At 39.4% G+C, this 15,023-nt stretch overlaps 1 protein-coding gene across 1 annotated transcript in view; it reads left to right on the plus strand.

Moving 5' to 3' along the window:
- The window catches only part of dmxl2 (Dmx-like 2), an 88,241-nt gene that overhangs the window by 907 nt on the left and 72,311 nt on the right, over positions 1 to 15,023 (plus strand). The window lies entirely within an intron of this gene.

Genomic DNA, 15,023 nt, shown 5'->3' on the forward strand with positions numbered 1-15,023 from the left:
AATCCTGCTGGGGCAGCGTTATTTGCATTGGCACGTTGTAACTGTCTTAATTCAGCCCTTGACAGCTTGCTGTGTTGATGTTGGTCGGCCTGCAGAGTGAAAAACACAAATGAAATGCAATGCTGCAAGCTTTTCATTCCGGTTAGTGGGAAAATACACCATGATCTTGGTTAGGTCACTCAGTGTTAGGCCTATATGCATACACACTTGAAAAGGATGGCTGTTTAGTAAAGGGAATGGTTCTATTTAGAACCCTAAATCTTACATAGAACCATTTGCATGCTTAAGTTGTTCTTTGTGTGTTAAAATGGTTCATTGGATGATGGAGAATGTGTCTGGTTCTATACAGCACCAAAAAGGGTTCTGCTGTTGATACAAGCTTGACAGCTTGGCACCTTTTAGAACCATACACACTTACTTAGGGCAGTTAGGTCAATATGCATACACCCTTTAAACAGATGGTTCTTCAAGGCATCTTTACTAAAGGGAATTGTTCTGTTTAGAGCCATTAGTCTAATATAGAACCATTTGCATGGTCAAATTAATCTTCGTGTGGTGAAATGGTTCTTCAGATTGATGGAGAGTGTATATAGCACCAAAAAGGGATCTGATATTGACACAAACTTGACAGTTTGACATCTTTTAGAACCATACATAACACATTCTCCATCAAACTGAAGAACCATTTCACCATGCAAAGAACTATTTAAGGGGGCAAATGGTTCTATATAGAACGCATGGTAGTGGGAAAATACACCGTGATCTTGGTTAGGTCACTTATTGTTAGGCCTAAGTGTATAGGCTTTGACTGGGGTGGCTGGCCGGGGTGGTGGGTGGTGGTGGTGTTGGGGGTGGTGGGTGGTGTGAAAACGCACCATGCAGTGTTATGAGGCAAATTATCAGAATCAAAAGTGTGTTATACATACAAGAAATGAGTGAGTCACACATATATGACATGTAACACAATGAACAGACCAGACAAGCACACAGACTGTTGACATGTACTAAATAAATACATGTACATAAATAAAAAAAGAGTAAATAGAATAAAGAATAAGAAATAATTATTAAGAATTAAGAGTCAGTGTGAAAGGAGCTGAAGAGATGTGTGAATTGTACATGTGCAGATCTGAGTAGACATGTAATATAACTCTTACTTACAGAATATTACAGAACATGTGTACTGTTGTGCAAATAAGCGTTATGTTACAGAGGAGTGACTGTAAAACAGCGACAAAGGTTTGTTGGTTTCAGTTTAAAATCCCATCCTGGTGATGTTGTATATTCACGATGTATTCAGTCTTTGACAGTCTTGACGGTGTTGCTGTGGCTCACCTTACGGAGTGAAAGCAGGTACACGTACATGAAAGATCCCAAAAACAAATGATCTTGGTGGTGTTGTGCGCAGTGGTTGTTTCAGTTCAGCCCTTCACAGTGATGGATGTGGGTTATGCTGCTGTAGGCGAGTTGAAAACAGCACACACAGGAATAAAACACAGTGACATGAGCTACTAAAGATGAACAGTCATAATTAGGTGGTATTAAGTCAATGATCTTGGTTAGATCCTGGTATGTGTGTTGATGTTGGTCACCTTACAGACTGGAAAACGCACCATACACGTCATGTTAATGTTTAGGAGCTACTGAAGGCCAGTAAGTATGGTGAGGCAGCGTTGGATGAAGTGATATGGTTTAAATTCAGTGTCTGATGGTGCTGAATGATGGTTATGTTGCTGTGGATGGTTTCCAAAGGCGAATGGGCTCATCTGGCTAGCGTTGTGTGTGTTGGGGTGTTCTTATTTTCGCTGCCAGTCAGCCTTTGGTCCCTGGATGTGGGAAGGTGGTGTGCAGTGCGCCCAGTGAAGGTTGGCAGATCCTGTATCCATGGGCCTTTGTGTAGAAATGTGGTTCCTGACTGTGTAATGTAGGGCTGCACAATATGGACAAAATTCTAGGTCGTAACTACATTGTAGGGGTGGGAGGTAACACATGAATACAAGTATCAGTAGTGTGGGTACTGTGATAGGCAAATAATATTTCTTATTGTGAATGTTTTGATTCATCAAAACTTCCACAGAAGTACTCATCTGGATAATCTGGTTTGGTTGAGACAGCCTCTGCATACAGTAAAAAAAAAACCTGTTTTTTTTTATAGGGCTCATTTGCAACCTTCTGCAACCAATGACAGTATTTCAAAAGCAGATATTAGAATATGATGAACAAGCAATATAGATTCTGAAGACCCTAATGCAATGCATATCAGCTGAAACAGAGGAGCACTACAGTTTCTGCTCCTTTTGCAGGAATCAGGATATTTGCTGGTAAGATGTGGAGAGTAAAGTAGTGACCCAAAGCATTGTGTGTGGCTGTGCATGCCTATAATGCAGGCTTTGTACTGTCTTAGTCATAAAGATATAAAGATCAGAAGAATTTACCGGGTATACTAGTTTAAAATTAGTGCAGATACCTTCTTGAATGCAAAAGATATCAGCCAGCTGTGACCCATCAGCATTAAACACTAATTATGTACTGGTGCCAAATTTTACCATGTGATTTTATAAACATTTTAGAATAATACAGTTTTCACAGAATACGCCAGTGGGTGAAATCATACACACTTAAAAAGAGATGGTTCTTTAAGAGTTCTTGACTAAAGAAATTGGTTCTATATAGAACCATAAACACTCAGAGAACCATTTGCATGATTAAAGCGTTCTTTGCATCGTGGAAGGGATTGATGGAGAATGTGTTGTATATTTTTGACAACAGTTCTGTATAGCACTGTGGCATGCGCACGTCCTTTGGGCCCCACCTTCCTGCTGGCTCTCGCGGCCGTCATCGTCGGGGCCCGGGGGGCGGGCGCATGCCACAAGCACCAAAAAGGGAAGCTTGACGTAGTAACAGTAGCAGAACGTATTTTGGTGCTAAATAGAATCTTTTTTTTCAAAAGGTTCTATATAGAGCCATACAAGACACTAAAGAAAATATTTTACTATGAAAAGAACCATTTACTCATGCAAATCCTTCACAGAGTGTTCATGGTTCTTCATAGAACCATTTTCTTCATGAAAACATCTTTGGAGAGCCATTTTTTTAAGAGTGTAGATGGTAGGGCTGGACAAAAAAGTGATGCACTGATCTGATGTACTGTATCAGTGCTGATACTAACCCTAATTATACAAATCAAACCAATCAGATATTGGTTTTGCTACCTTGCTACTATCATGAGCCCTATCACAGCGCTGGTATCGGATCAGTACTCGGTATTGGCCATTCTCAAACATTCTCCCCCCATTAATGTCACTTGATGGCCTTTCCTCTAACCTGTATTTGCCCGGTTTAATCAGATGAGGTGAGGCGATGTTAATTGTTCTTGTCCTTTTTTTAATGAAAGCCCCTCGAGTTTTCAGGCAGTGATTTATTGCTTTAGAAGCAAGAAGTGAAACCTCTCTCTAGCAGACAGGAATATTCCTCAGTGACACAATGACATGGTGTTAACTTCCTGTCAAGAATGTTTATTTCCCCATGGGACTCGCCCATAGATGCAGTATTGGATTCTCATAAACCTATTGATGTGTTAGGCATGTCGTCTGGGCTGTAATCAGGCCTGCCCGTGTTGTTGTTTTTGTGTGTTTTTTGTCAGTAGATATTTTTTGCGCTGCTTCGTCCCATGCTGCTGACTAATACGCAGCTTTACTTAAACGCAGAAGCTATTTAAGGGACCCTTAAAGGGCCCACATCCTGCATTTCTCTTCTGTTTTCCCCCCTCTGTGTGCATTCTTTTAGAATTAACAATGTGGGGTGATATCGGAATCATTTCAGAATCAGCAGATAATTGCTAAAAAAAATAATCTGCATCAGACTGATGTGTAGATTTGACCAAATCTTCAAACTAATGTTTGATTATGTATTTATTGAGCTTTGGAAGAGCAGAATGTTTACAGATTAATGCACAAAAATGTCTTGTATTTATTTTACTGCATTTGTAATAGGGCTGCATGATACATCATATTTTTATATGAGTTTCCATGATAAATACATCGTTAAGAGTTGATGGATAGGTGGATATATGTAATAGGGGTGTACTGGTACGTGTGTTTGTCCCAAACCGTCACAGCACAGACGTTACGGGTTGGTGCGCGCAGTTATATAGAGAATACACCACATGTGCGAAGATTAATGAATGTAATGTGGAACCAGATTTCACAAACTTGAGTTCCACCCAGAAACCTTAAGCTGTAAGCCATTAGCAAGTTAGCATCAGTGATCCGTGGAGGAGCCTTCGTCTGCAGCGAGCAGTCTATTAAGGGTTCATAACTCCTGACCCTGAGTTTGAGGAGTTGAACAGTGAGAAAGAGGTGAGGGAGGCGGCTATCGAGGTAAATAAAAAGAGGGCATTTTTAAAAAACACATAATCCGAAATTAAACGAATGAAGTGAGACTCATCCCTCTCCACAGCCTGCAATCATTTTGCTCCTATGAAGCGATTCAGCATGAAGCTGTACAGATTTTTTAGTTTTCTCTGCTCCAGCTACAAGATCACAACTGAAGTTGAATTAACATCGCACAGTTAGTTAACATTAGTGACTTTCCCACTCAGTGCAAATGACCCACTACAGGCTGTACCAACTAAAGTTACCTCAAGGGGGTGGGGCTATATGACACTAGGTGGAACAAACTGTAACTTGCGCTACTGTCTGTTCAAAATAAACAAAGAGAAGTCTAGTCTTACGCATATGGGTTTTTTTGTTGTTTTTTTCCATTGTACCAAACACGTACCAAACCATGATGTCCAAAACACAGTGTGAACTGAACCACGGCTTCTGTTTACCAATACACCCCTAATTTGTGAGTGTGTTGATGTCTGTGATGTCACAGAAGTGATGAATTCAAAACAGGCTGTTTTCGCAAGCTTAGTTTCCATATATGGATTGGGGAGTGAGTGTCTTCAACAATGTTGACATACATCATTCCCACCATTCCCCCCACCCCATGATCTGGGCCCTTTAAAGAAATGCATGTCTATTTGCGAGACTGAGTGAGTCAGGGACTCTGACTCTGTTTTCTGTCTCGTGATGTATTTTTAGTGCTGGGCGATATATTGTCTATGCCTGTACACAAATACACAGCACTCCTGAGTTCTACTTTATTGGTATTGATAAACATAAACTTGGCTATATCATTTCTTGGGTGCTTCAGAGTGTTTTGAAAGAACAGTTATATGTGAAAGCTAAGTAAGTACATTAACTGATGTATTAGGATGTAGAATAAGTTTTTGTTACTTTCTAGAAATGCGATTTGTATCTTATTAACGTTTCTGCTACTGTGTAAGTTCTGTTTTGTCATTTTATGAGAAGAAAATAGAACAAAACGGTCTAATCAAAACAGGCTATGTCAGGTTTGTAAGCTTTCATGAAACAGAATAGCAGCTCTCATGAGGCATGGCTTCATAAACTTATTGCTGAAATATTGTCTGACGTATATTGGATAAATATCATGGATGCTGAATTCTATCAGTACTGCTCAGCTGGGGTTGGATGACATGTCAAAGATATCATATCACAACATTTTTGAAATACAGGCAATGCACTAGTAGCGCCACATGTAAAACCAGGCATTAAAAAAATGACATCAACATTTCACATACTGTGCTGCACTAAATCCAGTTAAACAGGACTAATTATGCTCTCTCTTCAATGAAATATGCACTTGGTCAGTGTTCTTTTGTATCACGATAATAAAATGTTCACCATCACCATTTTGGTAAAATATTTAAATATTGCCCACCTCTATGCCACTACATATTTTCTATCTTAGCTTTGTGATTCTTTCTTTCTAAGTTAATCCTTAACACAAATTGCTGGGTGATGTATTGTCTCCGCTTTTACATTGACATCCTGTGATTGATTACGTTTCAGTTATAGCTATTTTTGTAGTGGTATTGACAGATCATAGTTTAGCCATCTATTAATAATGGTATTTTGTGCCCTTTATTAAAAATGAAATAAGCAAGTTTTCTTTCTGAAAATGTGCTTGATGGTTGATGTTTACAGTGCTGTGTAAGGTTTCCTTTAGGGTGCTGAGAAGGATGAGAAATGGTGATTTAAGAGAAGAAAGAAGATTAAAAACAAGCTCTGTCACGGTTGACATTCTTTTAGCGTAGACTAACGGTACGAATATGTTCATTAACTTTATTAATTCGAACTTAAATATCATCTGATACCGTGATGCATTTGGAAAATATTGTGTTATTGAGCTTTGTCAGTACAGCCCAGTAATAATAATAGGTTTGCAGTGTGTGTACTGATGAAAGGACGATGCTTCTTTCTTGCAATCACACAAAAGCCACACTTTCACTGCAAACTCATGACTGTTCTTTGAGGCTCATTCATCATACTAAACTCTTTTCACGTTGCTTATCTATTGTTTCCTGTCTTCCTTCCGCCTTTACAAAGCGTTATCTCGCCTTCTCCTGCCTCCCACTCCACAGCTTTGCAAAGCATGTGATCAGCAAGGGGCTTTGTCACCCTCAGTCCTTGCCTTTTGGACGGACCTGTGACCTCTGGGTCGAAGCTTCATGATTAGCTTCCTCAGTCTATAGTTGCCTAAGCTTACTCTAGTCTGATGTAATTATCTGCCCATGGTAAGGGTCTATTATGGATCTGAACCCTTTTCTCTATTGCTCTACCTTTTAACCAGTGTAGTTGTTGTCTTCTTGCTGCCTTTAATGTAAGTCTACTTGATTAAAAGAACGGTAAAATTCTCCTTCTCATTTAATCAGCAATGATTAGTTGGCAGTTTGCATGACTACCTTTTGTGGTAAGAAACACAGCCTGGTTTATATGCATTTTTATCACAACATTTCTATTTTTGTGTCTTTTTACAGGCTTCCTAGTTTATGGAAAAATCAACATGGTTATTATTGTTAAGTCTCTTTAAAGAAATTTGATTGTCAAAAGGATCAGTAGATAATTCAACCACCAATGTAGTCAATAGTGATGAAAAAAACCTACCTGTTTTTTTTTGTTTGTTTGTTTTTTTTTTCTCTGATTCTTTTATGTCTAGAGCAGTATTTCTCAACCCCTGTTTCCTTTATCTCTGTGCTAGGAGTGTGGTTCGAGCAAAAAATGTGCGCCATCTAAGGGTCCTGAGGACTGGGTTGGGAAACATTGGTCTAGAGATTCATGACTGTCATTTAGAATGGTAATAAAATAAAATTGTATTGTAGAACATAACAATTAGTCAACAAAGACAAACATGGTGTGCTCTTTTATGGCTGATGTTTTGTTTAGCTAAAAGCGCTGTAATGTTCTATATTGTTCATATGATCCACAGTCATTCTCACAGACTGTAAAACACTACAGGAAGTGTAGGGGGCGATATGGCTTCTATCGTTTCACTTAAAAAGCGCTCTATAATGTTCATATGATCCACACAGTCATTCTCACAGACTGTAAAACACTACAGAAAGTGTAGGGGGTGATATGACTTCTATTCTTTCACTTAAAAAGCGCTCTGTAATGTTCATATGATCCACACAGTAATTCTGACAGACTGTAATACACTACAGGAAGTGTAGGGGGCGATATGGCTTCTGCTGTTTCATTTAAAAAGCGCTCTATAATGTTTATATGATCCACATAGTCACTATGACAGACTGTAATACACTACAGGAAGTGTAAGGGGTGATATGACTTCTATTGTTTGTTTTTTATTGTAAATTGCTGCGCAGAAAGGACCTTATATAATATCACCTGCAAAGTGATAGGGAGGAGAGAGCTATGTCGTGTCAACATCAGTATCATTGTCAGTGTTGCATACACCTAAACCTCCACACCAACCACAATACAATATTACAGTATGATATAACGTGGTATCTCCAGTCTACCTATGAATATATCGATTACTGATTAATTGTTAGCAGCGGCCCTACTGATGATATCCCCCAAAAGCTCATCCACACAGAAAAGCTTAATCGTGATTTATCATGATAATGATCGTGTCATAATATTGCCCACTCCTGTTAGTCAGTGAGTTGGGTTGATGGCAGGATGACAGAGCATAATTTAAGCTGTATGTGCTGAATCAGTGGGAGTTGGCATAATGGGGGCTTTCAGGTTGATGAGCAGTTTTTCAGAGAGAGAAAGCAAAGGCATCTTAAATCCACAGCTCTCCTTCAGTTTCTTCCTCATTTTGGTTTGACAGCTCTGCTAGCTTTATGTCTACCCTCCACTTTCTGCTTCTCCTTGAGCTAATGACAAAGGAGCAAGAACCAGCATCACCGGCCGAAGGTTCTGAGAAACGTATCTGCATCACGTGGTCCTGAATGTCAATTAATGGCTGCACAGAATGGGCAAAATGCTAGTATTGTGATTCTGTTGCTACAAACTGCAGTTGCAATGCATTTCATAGTATATCAAAAACACATTCAATCAGTAATGTGACAGTTTAATATTGGCCTATTTTAACAAAAAAAATGGCTTTTGTAGGATTACATGAGTACCTTGGTTTAACCAGCCACTAGGGCTGGGCGATAAAACGACAACGCTAATTATCGTGATATAACTTTCCTCGAGAGAACTAATAAGAAATGTTTGATACGTTTTCAATATAATACACCATTCTTACACTTCCACGTTCTAGTGACAGCCCTGGTGGTGTTTTCTACTGCAAAGAAAAGCGCCACTACTCTGCTGTCGCCAGGAGAGGGCACACTTCCGGGTTTTTCGACATGATTAGAGAAGGAGGGGCCGATGAGTAAAATGAGTCACCAAAGATACTTTAGCAATGTACTTTAGCAATTGGTGATCTGTTCTCCTGTGACCAAGTGCGAGTGACAAGATGAGTGGCGTAACTGTACTGTCCTACAGCAAACTCACCTCTTTCCTAACATCCTAACAAGGCCCTAATGCTAACATTGTCTTAGCCTTCCAGAAATGCTCTGTTTAATTAAGTATATTCAGTTATATCGGCCAATATCAACTATCTGAATACTGTAATCATTTCACTCTATATTAAATTGTATAGGCCAGTATTATTGGCTATATGAATTTTTTGCTCCTTGAAATCGTTGTATAGTGTAATCAGTCACAAAATTGTCATTTCGCTCTGTTTAATTAAATATGTTAAATTGTGTAGGCCATTGTTTTTGGCTATCTTGATTTTTTGCTCCTGAAAGTCATGCAGAAATGTACAGCTGATTGTAGATTAGTTGTCAGACAGTTCTTAGGAAACAGCAGCGACACTGTCAGCGCACTGAAACTGGTGCCGTTCTGTCTGTGTGGAGCTTCAGAACACTGACTGTTCAACCATACATCAAACCCACGGGCTGCCACAAGAGGAGGTTCTCTCTCTCTCTCTCTCTCTCTCTCTCTCTCTCTCTCTCTGTCTCTGTCTCTGTCTCTGTCTCTTTCTCTTTCTCTTTTCTCTTTCTCTCTCTCTCTCTCTCTCTCTCTCTCTTTCTCTTTCTCTCTCTCTCTCTCTCTTTCTCTTTCTCTCTCTCTTTCTCTCTTTCTCTTTCTCTCTCTCGCTCTCTCTCTCTCTCTCTCTCTCTCTCTGTCTCTCTCTCTCTCTTTCTCTCTTTCTCTTTCTCTCTCTCTTTCTCTCTTTCTCTTTCTCTCTCTCGCTCTCTCTCTCTCTCTCTCTCTCTCTCTCTCTCTCTCTCTCTCTCCCTCTCTCTCTCTCTGAAGGAGGGATGTTTTCAGGCGTTTGTGGAGCAGTGTGGTGGGCTGTTTGAGTGGTCGGTGGGAGCTCGTATGGACGCCCTGGTCGTCATTGGATATGGCAGGAGAAAGCACCCCAGCACTGTGTGTCTAAAGCACTTACACTCACTCTGCCCCCATGGCCTCCTCACACACGCAGCGCAAACACACTCCCAGCATAAATAACGCATCTATGGAATATCAGCGGCTGTGCTTTTGTAGATGTGTCGCTGTTGGAGGCCTGGAGGTAGCCGTTCGTAACGCAGTTTAAGTGCCTACTATTGCTTTTTGCGTAAACTTTAAATTTGCTTATCAGGGATTTTTTTAAATTGCTACTATTTGAATGTGTCACTGAAGTAGCTGCAGCAGTCCAGGCTGTTTACAAGAGATGGTATATGGAGACCTGCTCTGTTATTTGGGTCTGCAGTAAGGACTGGCAACACGATGATACATGCTGCAAAGAATATCTGATCAAATTTGATTAACTGAATAACCCGTGACAATAATTGTTTACAATTTTATATATGTGTGTGAATGTGTGTGTGTATACACATACATATATATATATATATATATATATATATATATATATATATATATATATATATATGTGTATGTATGTGTGTGTGTGTGTGTGTGTGTGTGTGTGTGTATATATGTGTGTGTGTGTATATACATGTGTGTGTATATATGTATATATGTGTATATATATATATATATATATATATACATATATACACACATCATATATATTTATATATATATGATGTGTGTGTGTGTGTATATGTATGTATACGTTTGTTTAATTTACAATTGTAATTTTTGCAAAAGAAAGCAAATTTATAGAAAGTCATTTTTCTTAAATGTACTTCTTGAAAAAACCTTAAGAAGTTCTCAACTATTTTTCTAAGATAATTCCAATTATGTCCATACGATAATCTTTATTATCATAACATAGGTTTTCTTATGTAGCCCGTGTTGCATTTTACAGCTTACCATTAACAACACAAGATACATTTTGGACTTGTATTAACCTTTATTGTCTGGGTTCTTTTGTGAGTTCCTAGGTGAGTCGTTGTTGTGCTCTTCAAGGAATCTTGGAAGGCCTGCCATTTTTTGGGAAGATGTACTACTGTCTTCTCCATTTGGAGATAATGGTTCTCACTGTGGTTTACTTTGTAACGCTTTCCACACTGATATATTTAGGTGTCTTTCTCATAACTTATTTTGATATGCTGCTTGTTGAGACCTGCTTCACATAAGTGGTAAAGTTCTATTTAAGTAATGTTTAGGTTCAACAGAGCTGCCAGTCATCAAGCCTGAGTGTGTGTAGTTTAATTGATCCCAGTTTTCAGCTGAACGTAATTGGTTGATTGGTTGATATGTAAGGGGGTAGTTAGTTTTCTAAACAGGTCCCTTTTAGTGTTGGATGACTTTTTTCCTTTAAATAGCTGATCATTGAAAAACTATTCTATCTTTGCCGCAGTTGTCTTTGTGTTAAATTTAGTTTGAAGATGTTTCATTATGAAGAGAGCATAATTAGTCCCATTTAAATGGAGTTAGTGCAACACAGTATGCCAAATTGATCAGATGTCTGAAAAAAATTCATTTCATATCTCATATCGTGAATATTTCTTCAAGTATCACAATATTATATTTTTGCCATATTGCCCACCTCAATTCTGATACCTTTTTTTTTTTTTAAAGATATGTTTTGAAAAGTTTCCCCATTTGTGTAGAAGATGTCCTAAAGTTCAGTCAGTGAGGTCAAAAAATGCTCCTTTAAAAATATGAGGGTCATTAGCAGTTTTTTCTCTCTCTACATGCGCATACGGAGACTATAAAAGCAGAGGGTCAGTGGATCTCCTGTGGTTGCACTCTGGTCTAAATCCTTAAACACCCCATTAGCACCTGATCCTGCTGGATAGGTTTTACAGTTGAAACATACACACACACACACACACACACGGTCACAGAGCTGAATCACACTCACGTCTAGTCAAGCTTTCGTCGACGAGCAGATCATGTTCTTGGGCAGCGATGAATGATGCCTGGGTTGATCCTTGTTCAGGATGAGAAAACAGAGATGTGAGTGAGAGACAACCCCTCAGTAGGGATGGGTTTTCCTTTCTAGCCCTGCGGATTTGAAAAGATTTTATAAATAAAAGAGACCCAGTTGCTTTTCACTTTTTTGTTCATGCAAACCGTTATTGAACCCATTTATGCCAGTGGTTCTTGGAGCTTCACTCCAAGTTTTGAAAATGAAATCGAAACTGGTCAAATCGCTTGGTTGCACTGTCTGATTTTCTTATTTTAATTTAATTTTTTTGGTACATTTCACCTTTTTTATTCAAAATATTGTGATCATTTCTCATAAAGTAATAAAATAGACAAATATCTCAACCAATCATCATCATTTCTATTGCTACCTTACACAAACACTCAAAACACACGAAGAGTCTGAAGAATAGGAGAATTCAATACATTTCCGTGGGAAGCCACTCTGTATTAGAACAATTGTGTCCCTTAACTCCTCCTTTTTAGTCTTTCTTTCGCACTTAATTTCAAACACACACATATACTATATACTCACATGCACACATAATCTATTAGTATTAGTATTAGTATTGTTATTAATGGGTGAAGAATTCCTTTAGCACCCCTGCCTTTCCTCTGAGTGTTTCCTATGTGCCCACTAACAGAGGAAACCCATGTTCCAGGAATACTGCAGTGCTCCTTCCAAGAGCATTAATAGTTATATTACATGCTTCTTTTTCAGGGATACTTCTGTGTGTTTTGGCTAAATCTGTACAACCAAATAAAGGCCATTAGTCTGAACCAGCAGCTGCTGTAGTGCTTTGAAAATAGCAGCTGTGCATCATGGACTCAAGCTGAAGGGCCTGGGGAAGTGAAGAGGGCCTTCATTTTTGTGAATTGGGATGAAGCCGAGGGATCGGCGCACAGTGGGCCTTACACATCTGTGTCATTGCAGGACAAATAAGCAGTTATGTAAATGTATTTTAAATTCTGTACTTTCTGAGTGTCAGTCAAGGGCAGGAATCTTGAGGCCTCTCACAATTAAATTCGATTTTGATCGAGTACCAAGGTGCGGTAATAAACTGATTGTTTATGCATTATTTTTTTCACTTATTTGTCTTCACATGTAGCATTATCTTCGTTAAATTTGAATAGCGACACACTACGGGTGAGTCACAGTATTCGAATGGTCATGGTTTGAAGGGGACCTATTTTGCGCATTTTCAGTGTTCATAATTTTATTTTTGGTCTACAAAAATAGATTTACATGCTTTGTGCTCTGATTGGTCAGCTTGCCCACTATGGTCTGAGTAGTCAACCGCCAAAGTGATTCCGCCCCTACATGTTCCACAGTCCTGCAGTCTGCAGACTAAGATTTGATCTCACTAATGCCACACCCTCTCTTCATTCACTCTCTAGCTCGCTCGACCACCGCTGCTCTCTGTCGGCCAACTTTGAATGGTGGACACCATCTGTCCCTCGTGACTGGCTGGTTCTCACTGTTCACGTGGGCTGTGGAGTGGGTTTAGGGCAGGCAATGAAATTTGGGGACAACAATAAAAAGAACGGCTCTCAACAACGATTTGGCTCCCTTCGTTCTTACCTCGAGTCCGTTCAGAGGTTAGAGGTAGCTCAATACCACGTTTTTCCAATACTAAAAGGTCGAGTGTCATCCCATATGGTGATGTAATCAAAAATCAGTAAATGTTTTAGAGGTCAAAAGTCATTATACTTTGATGGAATATTAACATTAACATTTTGTCTTTTTAACAATGAATCTTGCCTGATATGACCAGGAACAAGAACTAACGCGATGGAAAAACGTATTGCTTTCAGGTTGACTTTAATCTTAGACTGAAGGTTTCTCATGATCTGTTTTACTTTATATTAGGTTGAACTACAAGCAATTCTGTGACATTCAAGGTTAGATTTGTTACAGAATCTGATCATTTTGTTTTCCAATATAGAATTCAGTATTTTTTGCGGCATCGCATCAACGCCGTCTCTATCTAAGTTTATAGACATTACTTACTGTACATCCCTAATAGCTACAGCCTGAATGAATAACTCAGAAATACAACCAGACCAAAGGGTCCTATTCCCTGTAGGCTGCAGTGTGTTACTGTGTGTGTGTGTCTGTTGCTCTGATGGGGATGATGTGTGGGAGGTATTTTGAGCTCGGCCGGCCTGTGCGTGACGGTGACTGCTTTTAATTCCCACCATAATATATCACTTCTGCAGCCTCTCTCCTTCTCTCTCTCCTTCTCACTTTATCTCTCTCTCTCCTTCAGTTTCTCTATTTTATTTCTCTTCTCTCCCCTTCTCTGTTTCTGTGTCTGTCTTTCACTCTCCTCTATTTATTTATTTTCTCCCGCCTTTTCTCTTTCTGTCTTCCTCTTTCTCTCTCCTTTCTCTCACACACCCCCTTTCACAGTTTCTTTCTCCCTCTATCTTTCTGCCTTCCTCTCTTCCTCTTTCTCTATTTTTTCTCTCCCACTTGCTCTCTCTCCTTTATTCTTTCTCTGTGTTTTTTACCCTCTCTCTCTTTCTCGCTCCTCTTTTTCTCTCCCCCTCTCTATGTTTCTTTCTTTTTCTCTCTTACTTTCTCACTCTCCTCCCATCTGTACACTCTCTGTCTGTCCCTATGTCCTTCTCTCTGTGCATATGTTCACTCTGTAAGCTGTACAGTGTGTGTGTGTGTGTGTGTATGTGCGCATGCATGTGTGTGTGTGTGTGTGTCATGTTTGCCTGGTCATGGTCATAATCTGCTGAGTGAGCAAGCGTTTGAGCCTCTTGCTCTGGGAACCTCCCTCCTCGTCATCTGCTTCCATTAATAAGTCAGAAGTGCGGATGTCAACACACACACACACACACACACACACACACCTGCACACACACACTGTCCTGATGAACATGCGCTGTATTCAGCTCTTAAGTCTGGACTGATTAGTCGCTCGTGGCAACTGTGTGTGTGTGTGTGTGTGTGCGTGCGTGCTTTGTGTGTGTGTGTGTGTGGCTGCCTCTCCCTGCTGGAGGAGGAGAGAGAGAGAGAGAGAGATGAAGAGATGAAATTAGAGATGAAGGCAGCAGTAGGTACATGGACAGTAAAAGGTTACCCACTAGCCTTGGGCAGATAATTGATAGTATTGAATATTGCGTAACTAAATGAGTGCTGATATGCAAATTATTGTTTGTTTGATTTTTTTCATGTGTCATATTATGTTATTGTTATTGTTAATTGTTATTATACACAATAGAAAAGATTCCACTTAATTATAAGCAATA

The sequence above is a fragment of the Colossoma macropomum genome, unplaced genomic scaffold (assembly GCF_904425465.1).
Source record: "Colossoma macropomum unplaced genomic scaffold, Colossoma_macropomum, whole genome shotgun sequence".
Taxonomy (NCBI): domain Eukaryota; kingdom Metazoa; phylum Chordata; class Actinopteri; order Characiformes; family Serrasalmidae; genus Colossoma; species Colossoma macropomum.